Genomic DNA, 23176 nt, shown 5'->3' with positions numbered 1-23176 from the left:
TCTTCAAAGAGGAAAATGTATCTATTTAAATCGCGTACTGACATTTCCGCGGTGGAAACAATTCCCGCCGACTTTAGCAGTTAATAGAAAAGTCCTCTTAAATCCTAGCAACACCAAATTTGCAGGATATGTTCAAAAGATACTGGGAAACAATATTTAAAAAAAAAAAATTTGAAAAATTGTATTTATTTTTTTTTTTAAATTTAAATTTTTGGGTTATGTTCAGAGTGTGGGAAATTTTTTGAAAAAAATGACGTGGGGTCCCCCCTCCCGAGCATTTAAAGGGGCTTTGCTATTAACCGCTAAAGTCGGCGGGCGTTTAATTTTCCCACGGTCAGAAGAAGAATATTCAAAATCGATTTTCTCAAAAACAACAAGGTCTTTTTGAAAAAAATTTATTTCCTCTTGTTCACAATTTTCTTCTTAACATTCCCTGCAAATTTGGTGTTTTTAGCTTTTAAGGGGGCTTTGCTATTAAACATTAAAGCCGGCGGGCAGATATTTTCCAAATGGCAGCAAAGCAAGGGTTAAAACGAAAAATATCGTTTGGGAGCAATACATATATAAATATAAACAATAAATATCGTTTTTAAAGCCGGTGCCGTTTTTTAGCTGTCAAAAACGAAAAATAACTAGAGATAGTAGTTCTCTATGGGGCACCGTTTTTTAACTACGATAAATGGCGCCATTTTTAACGGACCGCCAGAAAACATGGCAGGCATGACTGTTTGGGGAAGCATCTGCAAATTATCATTTCAATTGTCTAATATTGAATATCTGTACAGGCAGGCCTTAATTTACTGTCTGCACATACGCTCTGCAAACCTATATTTTCCCATACCATTACTATTATAAGTAATGGTGCTCGAATGTACCCAAATTCGATTCGAGTACATTCAAATCTGGCTCCGGGTCAAATCCGGATTCAGCCGTGATCACGACCATAGAATTCGATTCAAATTCGAATTCGAGTCGTGATCACGAATTGAATCCGGATAACGAGTCATGATCACTAATTTTAATGGCCTTAAAGTATCTTGGTTTTTTTTTACAGGGAAACCACATATATGTGGAGGTGTAATTAAAATAAATTAAAAAAAAAAGGAAAACTTTTTTTTCTGTATTTGTTTGTTTATTCTTCACTGTCTTCACCTTCTTTTTCTTCTCTCCATCTTTTTCTTCACTGTCTTTTTCTTTTTCACCATCTTCTTTCTCATCAACCATCATCTTCATCATCTTTTTCTTTACTGGCACCTAGTTCTTCTTCTTCTTCTTCTTCTTCACCTGGTTCCTCTTTTTCTTCTGGTTCATCTTCACTTGGTTTTTCATCTTCTTCTTCACCTGGTTCTTCTTCACCTGGTGCTTCTTCTTCTTCTTCATCTTCATCATCTGGTTCTTCTTCACCTGGTTGTTCTTCTTCACCTCCTGGTTCTTCTTCTTCTTCATCTGGTTCTTCTTCTTCATCTGGTTCTTCTTCTTCTTCCCCTGGTTCTTCTTCTTCTTCACCTGGTTCTTCTTCACCTGGTTCTTCTTCTTCACCTGGTTCTTCTTCTTCTTCTTCTTCTTCACCTGGTTCTTTTTCTTCATCTGGTTCTTCTTCTCCTTCACCTGGTTCTTCTTCTTCACCTGGTTCTTCTTCTTATTCTTCTTCTTCACCACGTTTTTCTTCTTCTTCTTCTTCTTCACCATCTTCTTAATTTTTTTTGTTCATATTCTTCCTCTTGTACCCAACGTAATGTTTTTTTCCCTTACAGAATTGTTTTTAAATGTTTTCTTCAACAACATAGCTAAATTTGTGGCGTAATAGCTAGTGGCGCAAGGCAGTAGTGCATAATTCTGTGGACCCTGGCGGTGGGAGCACAGACAGCAGGAGGTTAAAGTAGTAGCAGCAGCAGGATGAGAGACGTGTGGCAGCAGGCACTGTAACAGGCCATGGCACCTAGCGTTGGTACCACAGCTGTAAAAAACACCAACAGCAGGAGGTTCCAGACAGCAGTCGTGCAGCCCACATTGTGTCCAATACACAACTGGGACAGCACAGTTTTCAACCCAGACACCTCAGAATTTAATTTTTTTTTTACAACAAAAGAAAGCTATTGTAGTGGCGTAATAGCTAGTGGTGCATAAATCTGTGAGCCCTTGCAGTGGGAGCACAGACAGCAGGAGGTTAAAGCAGCAGCAGGAGGAGGAGGAGTGACGTGTGGCAGCCAGGCAGCAGGCAATGTAACCGGCCATGGCACCTAGCGTTGGTACCACAGCTGTAATAAACACCAACAGCAGGAGGTTCCAGACAGCAGTCATGCAGCCCACATTGTGTCCAATACATAACTGGGACAGCTCAATTTTCAACCCAGACACCTCAGATTTTTTTTTTCTTTAACAACAAAAGAAAGCTATTGTAGTGGCGTAATAGCTAGTGGTGCATAAATCTGTGGGCCCTGGCGCTGGGAGCACAGACAGCAGGAGGTTAAACCAGCAGCAGCAGGAGGAGAAGTGACGTGTGGCAGCAGGCAATGTAACCGGCCATGGCACCTAGCGTTGGTACCACGGCTGTAAATAGAACACCGATAAAACAGCAGGAGGTTCCAGACAGCAGTCGTGCAGCCCACATTGTGTCCAATACACAACTGGGACAGCACAGTTTTCAACCCAGACACCTCAGATTTTTTTTTTAAACAAAAGAAAGCTATTGTAGTGGCGTAATAGCTAGTGGCGCGTTGGTGGTGAGTGACAAAAAAAAATTAAAGTTTTTTTTTTTAAAATAGTAGTAGTAGTAGTACTACTACTAGTAGTGTAGTCTACTACAGTCGTCGATAACTAACTAGTGTGACTGTGACAGACAGTGACAATAAAAGTCTGTCACACACGGACACAATCAATAGGGTCAGGCAGATGGCAGGCAGTCACAGATCACAACAGATGCTGGCCTGTAAATTAACAATTATACAGACAGCTGCGGCACTAAATAAACTCACAGACTAGCAAGACAAATTAAGTAAATTAGTACGTAGGTAACACAACTACTACTAACTATAATACCTAGTAGTAGTGTAGTCTACTACAGTAGTCGATAACTAACTAGTGTGACTGTGACAGACAGTGACAATTAAAGTCTGTCACACACGGACGCAATCAATAGGGTCAGGCAGATCAGGGCCGGATTACCGACCAGGCAACAAAAGCAGTCGCTTGGGGCCCCATTCAGAGTCAAAGGGGCCCCATCAGCACATAAACCAGCCATCGCCATATTGTCAGCGGTGGCTGGATGGTATAATGGTTAAAGGGACTCTGAGCAGTGCAGTAACTATAGAAAGATGCATATCATTTTAAAGCTCTCTTTCTCCTCTTTCCAATGATATATAAACGGCCGCCCTATGCCTTTTAGTTTTCGCTATTTTCGTGATCGAAATTGCGGCCACAGGACGACTTTTCTCCAAAGTCGGGAGCTCGATTCAGCACAATGCAATGAAATATAAGGAACCCAGGGGGATATAATTACAAACATCATGCTGGTAGGTGTGAGGATGTAATTAATTAGTTGTGGGTATGTTTAAAGGGAATGTCCAAGCAAAATAAAAAAATGAGTTTCACTTACCTGGGGCTTCTACCAGCCCCATGCAGCCATCCTGTGCCCTCGTAGTCACTCACTGCTGCTCCAGTCCCCCGCTGGCATCTTGCCGACCTTGGAGGTCAGCGGGACGCATTGCGTACATTTTTATGCATACCCGCTAGTGTAGGAACATTAACACATACATTTTTCGCGTTACTAGTTCAATGCGTACATTTTTACGCATTGAACCAGTAATGCGTAAAAATGTATGTGTGAATGTTCCTGCCCTAGCGGGAATGCGTAAAAATGTAGGCAATGCGTCCCGCCGACCTCCGAGGTCGGCAAGCTGCCAGCAAGGGACTGGAGCAGCAGTGAGTGACTACGAGGGCACAAGATGGCTGCATGGGGCTGGTAGAAGCCCCAGGTAAGTGAAACTCATATTTTTAATTTTGCTTGGACATTCTCTTTAAAGGCATACCCACAGGCACTGCTCAGAGTCCCTTTAAGGGCTCTGCCTCTGACACAGGAGACCAGGGTTCGAATCTCGGCTCTGCCTGTTCAGTAAGCCAGCACCTATTCAGTAGGAGACCTTAGGCAAGTCTCTGTAACACTGCTACTGCCCATAGGGTGCGTCCTAGTGGCTGCAGCTCTGGCGCTTTGAGTCCGCCAGAAGAGAAGCGCGATATAAATGTTATTTGTCTTGTCTTGTCTTGTCATATGATGCCGTGTGCTGCTGATTGTCTTCAGAGCCAGGCTCTCCTCCTAGGTCCCCCTCCTGCAACTGTGCGCTCTGCCGCTGCCCACTCCTCCCTCCCTTACCACAGAGAACCACAGCTGCAGCAAGAATGATAGCAGCAGATGGCAAACGCTCACTCACCTATCCAAGATCCAAGCGATAGAGATCCCGTCATCTGAAACCCATCTGTCTCTTCTACAGTGCAGCCGCTCGCTCTGAACTTCCTGATTCTCAGATCAGACAGGAAGTAGGAAGTAGTAATAGCAGTAGTAACAGAGCGGCAGCACTCTAGAGGAGACAGATGGGCTCTGGATGCTTGGATCGCAATAGGTGAATGTGAGTCATCTGGTGCTGTCATTCTCCCCCGCTGCCTTATCTGCTGGACTATCGTATTTACTGGGATGGAGGCTGCATGGTGGCTGTCTAGTTTGGGAGGAAATCGGTTGTTCGGTGGTGGGGGTGGTTATGTAATTCTGTCTGGGGAACGGCCTCCGGTTTGGCGGTGTCCAGAGCTTTCTGCTATTGCCAGGCTGGAGATGCAGGAGGAAAGTGCTGCTGCTGTGATATCTGGCGCCCTCTTCACAGGGGTGCCCCAGCCCCTGAGTGCAAATGTCCCAACCATTCATCTCTCACTCTGCATTTTGCCGCTGCTATTCCCTGCATTGTGCACCTACAGAGGAAAGCGGGCTGTTGCCCATAGCAACCAGTAGCTTGGCTGCCCCGGTGTGTGCGGCATGTTGCTGTGCAGCTGCTTCTTCTGATTCTATTACGACATAATGGGGGAGCCCAAATCAGTTACTTTGCTTAGGGCCCCATTTAGCCTTAATCCATGGCAGGCAGTCACAGATCACAACAGATGCTGGCCTGTAAAGTAACTAACTAACACAGTACTGAAGCTGTGGCAATAAATAAACTGACAGACTAGCAGTACAAATTAAGTAAACTAGTAGTACGTAGCACAACTACTAACTATAATCCCTAACCTACATACAGCTAGTAGGCTAAGGCTACCCTAGGCTAGCAGGCCCTAGCCTGCACACAGACCTAACACTAGCCTAACACAGTATACATTACATACACTACACTAGCTGACTGAACTATAACACTCAAATCACTAGCTATCTATAAATTAATACAATCAATGTGTAATAAAGGTGTGTAGGATGCAAACGCTGGGTTTAGCACAAGAAAAGCACTTGCTCTAAGACCCAGCAGCACTGGAGATGCTCTCAGTACCACAAGTCACAAGCAAGGATGAGCTCCTTAAGATATGTTCGCCGCCTTATATAGAGGAGGGAAGGCCAGGCTCCTCTCCTCTGATTGGTTGCTAGGGCCTCGACTGGGGGCCTTCTGATTGGCCCAATGATGTCATCCCCTAGATACCGCAATCCGGATTAACCCGTGATCATGGCCGAATTCGAGCGTAACTATCCGGATACATTCGAATTCGGGATCGGTATCTATCTTCAAATTCGAGTCTGGATTAATTAAAAACTACACGGGTAAATTCGAATTCGAGAGCACTGGCAAGCAACCCTGCTTATAAGGTCCAGTTCACAATATCCTAAAAAACTGATGAGAACGGACCCAGTGTTAATCAGTGGATCTGTTCACATTGGTCCGCTCAAACAGATACGTTCGCAACGTCCCGCTGAACGGACCGCAACTTTGGGTCTGCTGCGTTTTTTCCGGAGCAACGGATGCGTCCAATTAAACTGACTGGAGGGTCACGTATGGAAAACTCAGCCTTTTCATAATAATCTGTGCCACAAATCCGTTTTTACACAGATCCCGTATTCCATCAACTGGGCCCAAACAAACCATCTTTTGTTTACCCAATTTGTAATAGTCATTATGCCATCAATACCAACATTCCAATATTGATATCTCAATCTTTTTTCTTATTTATAGTAAATTAATGGTCAGGACTTACCGCTCTATGCAAGTAAAAAGCTTAAAGGGAACCTGAAGCGAGGAAAATGATTTAAAACTAGTGAATTAGCCTGTTTAAAACTGGCTAGGTTTGTCACTAATACCGCCACGTGCATGCGCAGGCCCGCTGCGGACCCATAGCGCATGCATGTGCACCCGCCACGCACGCACGCACGCGCACGCACCTTCTGGCCCCGTCCTCCTCCGGCTCTCCGCAGTGTCTCTGCATCTGTCCCTGCACATGCACAGTGCAAAAAAGCACGGAACCAGGGACATTAGGGTTTTATTACATAGGATAAACACATGACATAGCTGCAAATTAATATTACATACTTACCTCACCGTCAGTTCCTCTCAGAGGTTCACCATTTTCTTCTTACAGTGATCCCTTCCAGTTCTGACAATATTTTGTCAGAACTGAAAAATACCATTTGATGTCAGTTATATATCAGTAGCTGTCAGTTACAACTGAATGTGCAAGGTAATGTCCATGTTTCCCTATGGCTCAAGTGGGTGATATTACAGTTTAACAGTGTGCTGACCAGGAAGCTGTTAGGGGATAATTGCCATCGAGGACGGAGAAATTAATTGATCACAGTGGACAACAGGACAAATGGGACGCAGGAAAGGAGAAAGAGATTGAGTAGTAGACTACACAGGAGGGAAGTATGACATGTGTATGGTTATTTTTACTTTTTTATTTTCAGTTCAGGTTCTCTTTAAAGGACAGCTATCATAAAGACGGTAAAATGTAAAGTATATGTAAATGCATACACATATGAGTGATTTTTCTCAGCGTAAAAAGCTCCATAAATTACTTTTTTTTACTATGTTTCTGTTACTTAGGCTTGGTCTACACATAAGTGCCCAGTCCTGTCCTGTCAGTTTTTGATAGTTGGAATCACTTTTGTATGTGTTTCTATAGCTGTGTTCACACATAAATTTGTGCATTTCCAGTCCAGTCCTGTCCTGTCACTTTTGTATCAGTTTTCTATCGGTGTGTTTCACACATAAAAGGTGTACCATACCAATCCAGTCAGTTAAAACTGATAGAAAACAGATGCAAAACTGACAGGACAGCACTGGATCGGAAATGTACAGATTTATGTGAGAACCAAGCCGTACAGTAGGTAGGCAGATGGAGCCGTGGAGTGCAGAGGAACAGATCCTCTGCACAACCACAGATGCCAGGTTTGTACGATGGGAAGCAAGGCAGGGCAAGATAGCCCTTAAAGAGAAAGAGAGCACAGAGATAGACCAAATGCGTGTTCCCCAATCTAGTCGCCACCCGGCGACGGTGAACACACATCCACAGAAACAAAGCAGGAACGCAATCGTAGGAGAGAGGCGATTGCCGGAAGTGACACAAGGCAGAACAGAACAAAGCACGAGAATAGCAAAGGCACACCAAACAACAATCAGAAGGTGAAGAAAAAAACAAACGCTAGCTAAACGCAAACACCGCACTCATTCGCAACAGCGAACACGTTTACGGCGCGGTCTCCACACGTTAAGCGCAACAGAGACAAGCACACCACCCTGACTAACGAATCAACACAAATGAACAAATAACAGGAACGCTTGCTAAACGTCTGCCTTACCGCAGACAACCGCAAGCGTTTGCTCCAGACAGACAAACAAACGGAAAACAGGAATAGATCAGATAAGATCCACCGCTCTTCCGCCAGAGCGAGTGCGATCCAGGTTCAGGGATAGGACAGGAAGGATCCACTGCTCTTTCCGCCAGAGCGAGTGTGAACCAAGTAGAGAAACCAAGCTAGCAGGATCCACTGCTCTTTTCCACCAGAGCAAGTGTGATCCAAGTACAGAAACCGAGTTAGCAGGATCCACTGCTCTTTTCCACCAGAGCAAGTGTGATCCAAGTACAGAAACCGAGTTAGCAGATTCAACTGCTCTTTTCCACCAGAGCAAGTTGTGATCCGAGTACAGGAATAGGCCTAGCAGGATACACTGCTCTTTCCGCCAGAGCGAGTGCGATCCACACGGCAAGACAGACAGAAGGAGTAACCAGTAGCACCCACAGCTATGGTAAAACTCCAACACATAGTTTAAAGAGATTCACTGCCACTACCGCTAGGGCAAGTGCGATCCAGGCACTGGACCAAACGATTCACCATCGCCTACCGCTGGCGACAGTGCAATCGCAAAGACAAGACAAACTGGAAATACAGATAATACAACCTGACTGCACTAGAAGGATTTCCTAGTGCAGTCCCCAGGAATACTCTAAGATAATCTTTAGCAAACAATAGCAAGGCTGACACTCCAGGAGTGTATTAACAAACCATCATGACCAACAAAGGATTGTGGGATCAGATGGTATTTATGCTGCAAGCCTTCAAAGGAGGTGGCTAGATAATTTGCATAATTTTACAAATGTATTCAAATTCCTCAGCAGCAGCTTAGCAAAAAACTGAAGACTCATGAAGGTCGGGACAGCCCGACTAGGCCCACTTCCAGAGTCAATCCTCCCGAAACTGGCCTCGTTGGAAGCAGAAGCCATCAAAACATGCCCATCAGTACTACAAGTCTCAGCGTAACACCCATCAGAACCGTGAATGCCCGAGAAGACCCTATCGACACCCTCCGAGCCATGCCCACCACCTTCCAGGGATCGTCTAAAAATACCAAACCTACCACAATACCTATTTGAAGTGTCTCTTTCCACAGAGAAGCCACTTTTGATCTCATCCAGGGTACCAGTAAATATTTCTCCCAGAATCTCCCAGAACACTTTGAACCTCCGCAGAGATCCCAAGAGGGCAGAACGATCAGCAGGCTCAATGGAGAACTACCAAGAACCCCTATGGAACCAATGACAATTCCGGATTTAGGATTACCAGGACAAGTATCAAGATCAGGGCTTTCAGGGACCACTTCTGGGCATGCAAGCAGGCAGGCAATTTCAGAACATGTCTCCACTGAGGAAGCATCTGAGCATGCTGGCAACCGAGACACACTTGGGCTTTCTGGGTCACAGAGCACATTAGGGTAGGGTACACTAGCACAAGAGAAACCTCAGGACATGTCGAGGAACTGCCAACCTCAGAGTCCGTCACGACAAGATCAAAACCAAAACCTGGCAGAGAATCATCACGAGTAGTGGTCACAAGCACTGGACCTACAAAAGAAGTCTTGGATTTAGACTTAGAAATTTCCGTGACTGTACTGGTGTCTAAGCAACACTCATCATTAACTACGCATGACTGAAGCTCCCCAAGAGCTGCAAAAGTAGTCAATATAGCAGCGATGTCTACTGAAGTGGGCAACACCTCAGGTGGCCCTGCGGGACAGGAGGCACCTCCTAAAAGTTCTGTACCCTTTGGGAGCAAGTCAGAGACCTCCAGAACAACAGACAAATGCTCAGGAGCATCGTTTCCCAAGTTCTCTGACAAAGACATCAAGGATTCTGAACTATCCATGTTACAGGGCAAAACATCAGATACATTTTGCGGACAGAGCAAATGTCCCAGGGATGGTTCTACAATCCGCTGAGACTGAATTTTATCTTCATGAACAGGAATATTTACTGGAACACACACTGGCTCCCTAACTCTAATCTCACTGCACACAGAATTCTGCATAGCAGTTAAACTAGACTGCAATTCCAAAATGGTAGAAAAACAGATGAGAATGGTAGCAATACCTAGACGAGCCTCTAGGGTCACTGCAGGAGATTTTATGCAAGGCAATACTGACTCTTTCAGAGTACAGGGTGGAGAGTTAGCACCAGCCTCTGAGCGAGAAAGGGACTCACAAATGTCAGTGCGATTGGACATCATGGTTTTATTCATGGTACAGGGCAGGCTCCCAGAGATCTCCTCTGGACAAGGCAAAGATTCCCCAGTATCAGATTCGCAAAACCAAAGCGCTGTCTCACCCTTAGACTCGGCTAACAATGTCGAATCCGAGGAGTCAGAACGCAAAATTTGCGAATCGAAGATCACTTTAGGTTGCGAAACTGGCGCTTCCTAAGTGCAAACATCCCCAATCTGTGGACCAGACTGCAAGGTGTTCAGGACAGAAACACTGGAGCAACTGTCATCAGGCAATGAGCCTTTACAGGTGTGAACAGAGTGGGACATCGATTCATATGCAGAAGAAGTTGCGACAACAACAGGAGAAACTTTATTAGACACATTAATTTTACTTTTGATGCTGCATAGTTTAGGAATTTTCCCCATAGCAGGATCATAGATGGAAGGTCTTAATGATCTGTTTTTAATTGACAAGGGATCCCACATATCCTTGACAAAACTGTCACAATTATGTTGATCACAATCTGCAGGAACATCTGAGAAACAGGCATTAGATCGCATAGATTCAAACTCCACACAAGCAGGAGAGAATCTTTCAAGATTCACACAGGAATCAACCACAGTGGTACATCCATTCATTTCAGATCGCACAATGTCTAGACTCACATGCTTTACCCCAGAAAGGCAGGAACAACCATCCGATAACGATGTCTCTTTATTGAAATCAATTGATTGGTGTGTGTGCAATTCATCCAAAATCGTCTGCCACACACACATCACCGGATCTACAAAACTCTCGTCACACTCACCAGAATCAATCAAGGCGTACACAGAATTTATTCAAGCGTTAAGAGTCTCTTCGCTTTCTGCGGTGTAGAAGTCACAAAACGCTTTCCAATCAAACTCCTCAACCAATGCTCCGATCTTCCAGGGAGCAAATGGAGGCTCAAACAACCCTGTATCAAAGAAACATTCATACGGGTTGGGATCAGAAACATGCACAGACTTTCTTACTCCTTTAACCACTTCACCACTGAGGGGTTTTACCCCCTGACCACCAGAGCAGTTTTCACCTTTCAGCGCGCCTTCCATTCATTCGTCTATAACTTTATTATTACTTATCCCAATGAAATGAACTATATCTTGTTTTTTTCGCCACCAATTAGGCTTTCTTTAGGTGGGACATTATGCCAAGAATTATTTTATTCTAAATGTGTTTTAATGGGGAAATAGGAAAAAATGTGGGAAAAAATTATTATTTTTCAGTTTTCGGCCATTATAGTTTTTAAATAAAGCATGCTACTGTAATTAAAACCCATGAAATGTATTAACCCATTTGTCCCGGTTATAAAACCATTTCAATTATGTCCCTATCACAATGTTTGGCGACAATATTTTATTTGGAAATAAAGGTGCATTTTTTTCAGTTTTGCGTCCATCCCTAATTACAAGCCCGCAGTTTATAAAGTAACAGTGTTATACCCTCTTGACATAAATATTTAAAAAGTTCAGTCCCTAAGGTAACTATTTATGTTGTTTTTTTTTTATTGTATTTTTTTTTTTTTTTAATTACAAAAAAAAAATAAAAATTGGGGAGTGTGGGAGGTAATGAGTTAATTTATTGTGTAAATGTAATGTTTGTATATGTAAAATGCTTTTAGGGTGTAGTTTACTATTTGGCCACAAGATGGCCACAGAGTGTTTGTTTACATGCGACCTGTAAGCGTCCGGAAGGACGCTTACAGGAAGCAGTAGGAGGCTGGCCAAATCACAATGATCTCGCTGTTTCTGAAAGAAGCAGCAGATCATTGCGGGGGCTTAGATCAACGAACGGGAATGGATTTTCCCGTTCATTGATCTCCGGGCGAGCGGGCGGCGGCGTGCACGATCGGCGGGTGCGCGCGCATGAGCGGCGGGAGCGCGGACAGCGGCGGTAGCGCGGAAGGTACGGATTTCTCCGTCCCTGTTTTTTTAGGAGGGAAAAAAGGGGCGGAGAAATGCGTACGCGTGGGGGTAAAGTGGTTAACATAGAACATAATTCTGCCTATCGTAGGATCCACATATGCTTTTGTTTTGGACAACAAACCCTGAGACTGAGAAGTCTTTCTAAATTCATCACATTCAAATGTGTTTCCCATTTCAGACTTTACGGAAATAATTTCTTTATTTGTGGTTGCTATAGGCAACGGATCTTTCAGCTGGGAAGCTTTTCTAGACACAGACTGAACAACATCATTGTCAACATTTATAGGAAGTGTTTTATTCAGATGCATGCGTCTTTTAGATTTTTTCCTTTTAGCAACTTTGAATGACTGCTGTTTAAATGCAAGTGAGGTATCAAAGCATTCCTCTTGCATATGCATATAACCTGGAGTAGCAACAGCATAGATTCATAAGGCAGTGAGAGATTAGACTGATTGTCATACTGAATAGTTTTGCATGGAAGGGATAGAACAGCTGACTGATCAGCAGATACACACTCATCAAGCATGGGTGGCAAACAAGGCAGGTCAAACCAGTGGGAAAAAATCAATGTAAGAAACTGATAAAGATTATCCTCCCAGGAGTTGCTTTTCAGTATCTCATAAGCCCACACAAACCGATCTCCTTGCAAAAGCGTATAAGCAAATTGGAGAGCTGACGTGGACGGGTCAGTAAGTTGAAAGGTAGGATTCAGCAAAAATCTTACACATTCAGCAAGGAAGTCTTCCTTGGTTTCAGAGTCGAGTCTTTTTAAGCTCTTAAAGACATAGGAACCAAATTCGACAAAAACGTACAAATCGGAAATTCCCTCTACACTGGGAATTTCGGTTTGGCTGGTCATACTGTAACGATTGTGGAATTATTCCCGTGGTCAGCGCACAGGATGCGCGCTGACACTGCGGGAATCCTCCACAAGCGTATAATCTGAGGGAACCCAGCAAGGGTGCTATGCACCTGTAGAGGGGAATTCCCGCCGGCAGATGGAGCCGTGGAGTAAAGAGGAACAGATCCTCTGCACAACCACAGATGCCAGATAGGAATTGTACGATGGGAAGCAAGGCAGGGCAAGATAGCCCTTAAAGAGAGAGAGAACACAGAGATAGACCAAATGCGTGTTCCCCAATCTAGTCGCCACCCAGCGACGGTGAACACACATCCGCAGAAACAAAGCAGGAACGCAATCGTAGGAGAGAGGCAATTGCCAGAAGTGACACAAGGCAGAACAGAACAAAGCACGAGAATAGCAAAGGCACAGCAAACAACAATTAGAAGGTGAAGAAAATAACAAACGCTAGCTAAACACAACAGCGAACGCGTTTACGGTATGGTCTCCGCACGTTAAGCGCAACAGAGACAAGCACACCACCCTGACTAACGAATCAACACAAATGAACAAATAACAGGAACGCTTGCTAAACGGCTGCCTTACCGCAGACAACCGCAAGCGTTTGCTCCAGACAGATAAACGAACGGAAAACAGGAATAGGTCAGATAAGATCCACCGCTCTTCCGCCAGAGCGAGTGCGATCCAGGTTCAGGGATAGGACAGGAAGGATCCACTGCTCTTTTCCACCAGAGCAAGTGTGATCCAAGTACAGAAACCGAGTTAGCAGGATCCACTGCTCTTTTCCACCAGAGCAAGTGTGATCCAAGTACAGAAACAAAGTTAATAGGATCAACTGCTCTTTTCCACCAGAGCAAGTGTGATCCGAGTACAGGAATAGGCCTAGCAGGATACACTGCTCTTTCCGCCAGAGCGAGTGCGATCCACACGGCAAGACAGACAGAAGGAGTAACCAGTAGCACCCGCAGCTATGGTAAAACTCCAAGACATAGATTAGAGAGATCCACTGCCACTACCGCTAGGGCAAGTGCGATCCAAGCACTGGACCAAACGATTCACCATCGCCTACCGCTGGCGAAAGTGCAATCGCAAGTACAAGACAAACAGGCAATACAGATAATACAACCTGACTGCACTAGAAGGATTGCCTAGTGCAGTCCCCAGGAATACTCTAAGATAATCTTTAGCAAACAATAGCAAGGCTGACACTCCAGGAGTGTATTAACAAACCATCATGACCAGCAAAGGATTGTGGGATCAGATGGTATTTATGCTGCAAGCCTTCAAAGGAGGCGGCTAGATAATTTGCATGACAAATGTATGCAAATTCCTCAGCAGCAGAGCAGGTCTGAAACTTGCAAAGTGAAGACAGGTCTCTCTTCAAGAGACCTGCAGTCCACAGACTTGAGGAATGGTCAAACAGCTGTCTGCCCGTGCAGCCAGCTGAGTGGATCATTACAGTAGAAGTTAGAAAAATGTGACCCATTACAACGCAGAAGTGTGAACAGCCCCATAGAATTGTATGGGCAGCGAGCTGGCATTTCAGAATTATTCTGCAACGCAACAGACGTAGTGTAAAGGGGCTGTAGAGAAAATGGAGCGCACAATAGTGCATTACCTCTAAGTTTCTTCGTCAGATCTGACGAAGGCGCTGTGCGCCGAAACGCGTAATGACGCTGTACGCATGCTAATCTGAGCCACGCCCACCCCGACAGCGAGACGGTCATCCCCAGCCACCGGGACTCGCGCTGCTGGCCACAGCGCGCTGCTGCCGCGCTGCCTGGGAGTACAAGCGGTTGGCCCCACCGCTGAAAAGCGCCATTTCTTTTAACTCTTGTGAGTATAACTTTTAATCAACAAATAAAGAAACTTAGAGGTAATGCACTATTGTGCGCTCCATTTTCTCTACAGACACTTGCTTTGCCCTACTATGTGGAGCAGCACAGAGCATTGACCTCGATGGTTTAGAAGATCACCACTGTGTTTGTTGAACTGCAGTCTCCAGGGAAGAGCGCAAGAATTTTCTTTTTCGTAGTGTAAAGGGGCCCTGCTTATTTAGCACTCACTGGAAAGATATGTACGGGAGATACTAGCAGACCTCCACACTGACTTTGAGAATCCCTTGTTGTTTTTTCATATAATTTACTGAAGAAGTAAGAATATTTCCAGTTCTCATATCAATTCCAATAGAACAATTTATCATATTCTCTTCCTCAATTAAAAAAATTACAAAGTATAAAACAAACAAAACCCCTAAAGAACCCCCACCCTATACTCTCCCCAATCTTCACTATAACAAAAAAAATCATCATTATTAGGATTTCTTCCTTAAAGATCCCCTCCACCAATTACCATCCAAAGTACTTCATCTCTCGAAAAAACAAATGTTTATTATTTCTAATTTCAGGGAGCTCCTTCCCCCACCATATCTCCATACTCCTTAGTATCCTGAAACTCATTACATTTTCCCCATTTAACATTAAATTCCTCCAGTCTATCCTGCTGCAAAGCAATCTGATTCTCCATATTCTTAACCATATTAACCCTCTCAACCCACTCTTTAAAGGTGGGAGAACCCTGGCATCTCCACTTAACTGGAATTAAACTTTTAGCCGCAATCAGGAGCTGAGGAACACAATATCTCTTATATTTACCAATAGACATGGAGGTTCCATGCAGTAATACATTTACAGGATCCCAATCTCCACAATCTTCCCATAATTTCTTAATACAGTCCAACACACCCTTCCAAAAACCCGATATTACTGGACACTCCCACACTAAATGCATTAAAGACCCCTTTGCTCCACACCTTCTCCAGCATCTATCACTCACCCCCGGAACATTGTAGCCAACCTATCCATTGTTCTGAAAGGAAGATATGTATTTTGGCTCATGCTGCATCAGTTAGTTCTAGAATAAAGGAAATTAACTTTAAATTATTGACTAGATGGTATAGAATCTATACCAATTAGTCAATAATTTAAAGTTAATTTCCTTTATTCTAGAACTAACTGATGCAGCATGAGCCAAAATACATATCTTCCTTTTTAATCCGTTATCTAAAGAAATGCCTCCTACCTACTCAAATATTCAGGAAATTCTGCCCCCCTCAATTTATTCAACTCTTTATATATCAAACTCTTTATATATCAAATGGAAATTTACCATATTCTTCACGCAACCTGCTCAAAGTTTTAAAGGGACTTCGAGCAGTGCCTGTGGGTATGCCTTTAAGCATACCCACAACTAATTAATTATATCCTCACACCTACCAGCATAATGTTTGTAATTATAACCCCCTGGGTTCCTTGTATTTCATTGCATTGCGCTGAATGGAGCTGCCGACACTGGGGAAAGTGTCATCCTGTGTAATACAACGCTGAATTAGGAATCCAAGCTGGCGGCCGCGATTTCGATCGCGAAAATAGCGAAAACTAAAAGGCATAGGGCGGCGGTTTATATATCAGTGGAAAGAGAGCTTCAAAATGGTATGCAACTTTCCATAGTTACTGCACTGCTCGGAGTCCCTTTAAGCTCCCCATTATTCACTATGGCCTCAATTCACTAAACTTATCTCCTGTCTTTAATAACTCTTCTAGAGTTGTTACCATGGGGATAAGGCATGTAGTATTCAGGAAACATTTTACCTCAGGCAAGCCTAAAGTTAACTCTTCTGTCTTTAAATTAACTCTCCAATCCTTAAAATAACTCCAGAGTTAAAGACAAGCTGTTAATTAGCTGCATGTGAAAATAACTACAGAGGAGGTAAATTAACTACAGAGGAGGTAAATTAACTACAGAGGAGGTAACTTAAGGAATGAAGAGGTAAGATAACTCTCTCACGTGTGGAGGTAAGTTTTCTCTTGCCTTATTATCTCTATCATGATCTTAGTGAATTGAGGCCAATATCTCTTAAGATTACACCTCCCCTTCCACCCCATGATCCAAAAAAAACCTTTTCTTTCCTCGTCAGAAAAAAGGAGAAACCCTCCAAATGAGTCAACAAGGAAATCCCCTTAGACCAACCCCCCTTTTTATTAATAACATCACCTTAAATACATGTTTAACCCCTGAGGGTATCAATCTTGGTAAATCTCTAAACCTCCCCAGGAGCCAAAAAACTTTTTCCAAATCCAATCCAACCAATTCCTTTTCAATATTCACCCAACTCTTTACTCCACCCCCATACGTCCAATCGAAAACTCTTACCATTACACATGCTCTATTATAGAGCTTTAAATCCAGAAGCCCTAACCCCCCTTTTTCTTTAGGACGAACCAAAATCTCATATGCTAATCTCGAGGGCTTTTTCTGCCAACAAACCTAATAAGAGTTGATTTAAAGGATCTAAAAAAGGCTACAGGCACAGCACACAAATTGGAATCATAGACATACAAAACGCCAGCTTAGGCAAAATATTCATTTTAACAATATCTATAAACCCAAACCATGAAAAACCTGTTCCACTCCATCCCTCCAAATCTTTTTTAATTTAACCTAATAATGGAAGATAATTCAAGGAATATAAATTCGACAAATCACTAGGTAACATTATTCCTAAAATATTTAATTGCCTCTTTTCTGAAAGGAAATAAAAAATTACTTTCTACCAAATTCAAAACCCCTGGTGCCAATGACACATTCAGTGCTTCAGATTTATTCATATTAATCTTAAAATTTAAAAAAAAACATCTTTCAATTTCCTTAACCAAATTTGGCAAAGACACCAGAGGCTCCGAAATATAAAACAAAATATCATCTGCGAACGCTGATATCTTATGTTCCTCACCTCCAACTCTAACCCCATGGATATTCCCGGACCTCCTAACGGTGCACAAAAAAACTTCCAAGGTCAGAATAAAAATAACCATATTAAGGGACATCCCTGTCTTGTTCCATTCAACAAGGAGAAGGCATCCGACAGGGCTCCATTCGCTCTAACCCTTGCAGTTGGACCCAAATACAGTGCACCCACCCATTTCAACATGTTCTCTCCCAATCCCACAAATCTTAAAGCAGACATAATAAAATCCCAATCCACCCTGTCGAATGCCTTCTCCGCTGACAATGCCGTCATAGGAACCCCCCTCACCAAAGACCACTTAAATAACACCATTGACTTTGCTATATTATCCCTCCCTTCTCTCCCTGGCACAAAACCTACCTGATCTCCCTTAACTACTAATCCCAGCCATGGCTTAATTCTCTCAATCTAAATTCAATAATGATATAGGCCTGTAACTTTGACACAAAGCCGCATCTTTTCCACTCTTATGTATGACTGTTATATGGGCCTCTAATACATCCTTGGGCATTACTTTACCCTCTTTAAGGGAATTAAAAAATGTACACATAGGTGGCACTAACACATCACTGAAATTGATAAAATATTGCTTGGAAAAACCAACAGGACCAGGTAACTTAACCACCTTCATAACCTTTATCATAGCTAACACCTCCTCCTCACTTATCTTTTTCCATTATATCCCTATTCTCCTGTGATATTTTAACCATTCCAGATTCCTCCAAATATTTCCACATCCCTTTATCAAAATCCTTAGATCCATTTTTTGGAAGACCATACAATGAAGAATAATATTCTTTAAAAACATTTGCTATTTTGTGTGCCTGCAGCTCAACAACCCCCTTATTATCCTTAATCTTAGGAATGTACACACTTTTCCTTTGTCCTTTTAATGCCCTTGCCAACCATTTTTCACTCTTGTTTGCATGATCAAACCATTTGGCAGAATACATTCTATTTTTCTCCCTCAATCTACCCTCCAAATAACCCTGTCAATTTAATTCTTGCACTATTCAGATCATCTAGAACCTTCTGACCTAATGAACCCTTATGTGCTAATTTCATCTTTCCTATTTCTAACAACAATTCTGTAATTTTACCATTAATTCTTTCTTTTTTTGGCTTCCAAGGAAATAAAGGCCCCCTTACCACTGCCTCATGGGCCGACCATACTATGCCCTTGTCCATACCATCCAACTTGTTATCCTCAAAATACTATACTAAATTTTTTTAATTTTATCTTTAACTTCTATATCATCTAGAAGATTGCAATTGAGTCTCCAATACCAGTAACGCTTATTTCTAACCATCAAATCCAAGTCAACCCATACTGGGACATGATCTGAAATAGTTATATTCCCTATTCCCGCCCCTTTTACTCTGTCCAAAATTATTTTTTTCTAGATCCCGATGACACATTCATTTTAGGCTCAGAGACTCAATTGCAATCTCCTCCAAAAACCATACATCCCTCCCTGAACAACTCAAGTTGTTCAAGCACCAATCTAAAGAAAGTAGCCTGTGATTCATTAGGTGCGTATATATTAACAAAAGTATACACTTGACCCATTAATTGACCCTTCAAAAAAATAAATCTACCCATCTCATCACTCTTTTTATCCAAGAATACAAATGGACAAGACTTACTCACCGCTATAGCCACCCCTTTAACTTTTTTAATTGGGGAATTCGAAAAAAAAAAAACACCTATCAAATATGGACAAGGGCATACCAGGCATCTTATTTCCACAAAAATGGGTTTCCTGCAAAAAAAGGATCTGGGGTTTAAGTCTATGTAACTTCATCCACAATGTTCCCCTCTTAACTGTAGAGCCAAGACCCTTAACATTATAAGAAAGGATCCTCAAAATGTCACCCTTCTGAGACATCTGACACATATTCCCTTAAAGGGAAGGTTCAAGCAAAATAAAAAAATGAGTTTCACTTACCTGGGGCTTCTACCAGCCCCATGCGGCCATCCTGTGCCCTCGTAGTCACTCACTGCTGCTCCAGTCCCCCGCTGCCAGCTTGCCGACTTCGGAGGTCGGCGGGCCGCATTGCGTACATTTTTACGCATTCCCGCTAGGGCAGGAACATTAACACATACATTTTTACGCATTACTGGTTCAATGCATACATTTTTACGCATTGAACCAGTAATGCGTAAAAATGTATGTGTTAATGTTCCTGCACTAGCGGGAATGCGTAAAAATGTACGCAATGCGGCCCACTGACCCCCGAGGTCGCCAAGCTGCCAGCGGGGGACTGGAGCAGCAGTGAGTGACTACGAGGGCACAGGATGGCTGCATGGGGCTGGTAGAAGCCCCAGTTAAGTGAAACTCATTTTTTTATTTTGCTTGAACCTTCCCTTTAATTGCTTAGAGGAGACTAGAAGGCAAGAAAGAAATAAGAATAACACAAAATAATAATAATAATAATAATAAAAAAAAAAAAAACACAAAACGAAAAAACAACCCAATTGTCTGCTCAGGACACCCCCCACCAGAGCACCCCATTCTGTTTGTCTCCATCCCCTTAGAGACACCTCCTTGGGATTTCAAAAGGCCCAGCAGCATACCCCCTCCCCCCACCCCCACCAGGAAAGCTCCCTCTCTAATAACCATACTATTATTTAAACAACATTTACAATTCGATCATATTGCTAATCATTCGTTTTTTCTTCTCCCATCTATCCTGCTGAGAAAAAGTTACATTAAATCCAGAACGTCTCCAATCCTCAAAATCTACTAATGGTATCCACAGAGTCTCACATAACTTTTTTACATCATCCTTGGATTTCAAAATTGCAGATTTTCCATTCAAACTTGCAGTAAGACGAAAAGGGAACCCCCATTTATATTTTGCTCCTGCTTTCCTTAATTCCAACGGTTTCACTGTCCTTCTAATCGATAAAGTTCTCCAAGATAAATCTGGGTATAAATCAATTATGCTTTCATCAAAATCAATTGATCCTTTTTCTCTAGCTTTAAACATAATTTCATCTTTGTCAGCAAAACGTAAAAGTCAGCAAATCACATCTCTTGGCTTCTTAGGATCAGTCTTTTTAGGACCCAGTGACTTATGCACTCTCTCAATCTCAATAGATCTGTCACTATTCAAAAAAATATGAAAAATCTTCATAACTGACTCTTTCAAATCAGCTGCATTAACATTCTCAGAGAGCCCTTTTATTCTGATATTTTGCCTGCGATTGCTATTCTCATAATCATCCAATTGGGACATCATCTCATCAAACTTTTTATTATGCAAATTAATCTGGGAAGAAACTTCAGACACAGTTTGCTCCATCTTTTCTGCCCTACCCTCCACAGCTGCTACTCTCTGACCAATACTCATCACTTCATTTTTAATCTCCATCTTTTCCATATGGAACGATTTTTCTAAACGTTCAATTAAGCCTTCCATATCAGACAAAGTGGGAAGAGACCTCACCTGATCCCTCCAACTTTCCTCCTCCTCCAGCTCAGCACCAGACAGAGTTTTCCTTTTCCTTTCAGGGCTTTTGGTAGATACACACTCATTACCAATTCCACCATCTTCCCCAGGGGATTCACTAGGAGTCTCCTCCATTCTTTCTCCGCTTCCATCAGATTTTTTATATTTCACCTCCATAAAACCCAGTATATCCCCTGTTTGTGAGCAGCTGTCAGTCTTCCCTTTTTGTTTCCCACGTGTCATAATAGCGAAAACTTCTGGCCAATCGCACCAGGATACATACACAATCTGCAATTACCAAATTATTTTGACCACCAATATATAGCTACTTGCAGCCTGTATCATATAGAACAAATCTTCTGTCCAATCGCACCAGGATACATACACAGTCTGCTGCAACCACTTTCTGACTAGTGTTGAGCCGAAATTTTCCAAATTTCGTGTTTCCTTAATTACGGACACGAATTTTGCCGCTACGACACGAATTCGTAATTTCGTAATTGCCATACAAACCACAATTCAGAATTTTGTAAGTGATATTTCAGTTTCGTAATTCCGTGTTTCGTCACAAATTCGTGTTTAACGCAAAATTTAGTAATTTCAAGTTTTCTATAGAAACAAAGTTATTTTAGTTACAAAAATGAACGTAATTTCACTTCTAGTAGTAATTATAAACATTTAGGTAATGACTAAACTCAGGAAAGTCATTCATTGATTGCAATTACTGATTGCAATTACTGATAATGCAAAGGCCCCTGCACATGCTGTCGCTTTAAATGTATCAGGAGGCTCTATCTGCAGCCACTTCTAAGACAGGTGCTCTTTGCCATGGTGCACTTAGCTGTCATGTTGTGATAACACTTGGTTTTGGGCCTTGCAATATCTGATAATGCAAAAGTGCCTGCAGGTGCTGTTGCTTTAAATGTATCAGGAGGCTTTACATGCAGCCACTTCTAAGACAGGTGCTCTTTGTCAAGATGCAGTCATACATGCTGAGGCACTTGGCTTTGGGCCTTGCAATGTCTGATAATGCAAAGGTACCTGCAAGTGCTGTCGCTTTAAATGTATCAGGAGCCTCTGGACTGGAACACAATTTTGAGAAAGATGGAATTTGCGTGTTAAACACGAAATTCTGATTTGTTTGTGTTGCGTAAATTATTGTAATTACGAAAAAGATCGTAATTACGAAATTCCCCATAAACAAGAAATTTCGCGTAATTTGAGAAATTCATGAAATTTCGATTACGGCCATAATCGTAATTTCATGAATTGCGTGAAATTCGTAATTGGGTCATTACGCTCATCACTATTTCTGACGTCCACCAATGTACATATATTTGTAGTCTCACCACCTTTATGCTGCAGCTTTTTCATGTAACATAAATAGCGCTAGTCTGTCGCCAGTAGCTGATTCTCCTCACTCCCCTGATCCCTGCTCTGCCTCCCACCAGACCCACTTTGTGCGCTGTATCAGAAGCTTCTCAGCAGGATTCCCTCCAAGCTTCAGGTCAGAGACGCCGCCGCAACACACGCGGCATGCATTACTTCCTGGTGAGGGGGTGGGGCAGGACGCTCCTCTCAATCCCTCAATACACTGCTTCTATCGCGCCCATCTCCACCAGCCCTGAGAATCCCTTGTGAGGAGATAGACTGGTCCAAAACCTGTCAGATGTTTACTAGTACCAACTGTAAGTGGCGCAACATAGGACAAAAAACAATTTATAGTGCATTTTACTCTAGGGAAATGTACATCTTAAATGCATGCATACAGTGTATTTTAAATATTACTTTTATTCCCGATATTGGTCCTGTAAATGCCCTTTGTAACTTATGTTTATATTAAACAGATACACTTTGGCGCAGTTGGTGAGCTTAAGCGCGTTAAAGCGTAACCAAGAGCCCCTGTCACTGTTTTCCTGTTGTGTGCTGCAGCCCCTCTGTATGTTATATATTTTTCTTGTGGGGATTGGGTCTCCACTGCTGCGTGCATGCTTTGCAAAAAAATTGTATTAAAAGTTGGTTTGTGCTGCTCACCACTTGATATTTGATTACATTAAACAGATACATTTTTGGTGATCTGATTTGCTCA

General features: G+C 42.7%; 1 protein-coding gene across 2 annotated transcripts in view; it reads right to left on the bottom strand.

The window, feature by feature from the left end:
• Positions 1-23176, bottom strand: part of LOC137537785 (epidermal growth factor receptor kinase substrate 8-like protein 2) — a 176296-nt gene that overhangs the window by 84836 nt on the left and 68284 nt on the right. The gene's annotated exons all lie outside the window — the stretch shown is intronic.

The sequence above is a fragment of the Hyperolius riggenbachi genome, chromosome 11, assembly GCF_040937935.1.
Source record: "Hyperolius riggenbachi isolate aHypRig1 chromosome 11, aHypRig1.pri, whole genome shotgun sequence".
In the NCBI taxonomy this organism is placed as follows: domain Eukaryota; kingdom Metazoa; phylum Chordata; class Amphibia; order Anura; family Hyperoliidae; genus Hyperolius; species Hyperolius riggenbachi.
Note: the sequence above shows the minus strand (reverse complement) of the source record. Positions and strands in the feature narration are given on the sequence as shown.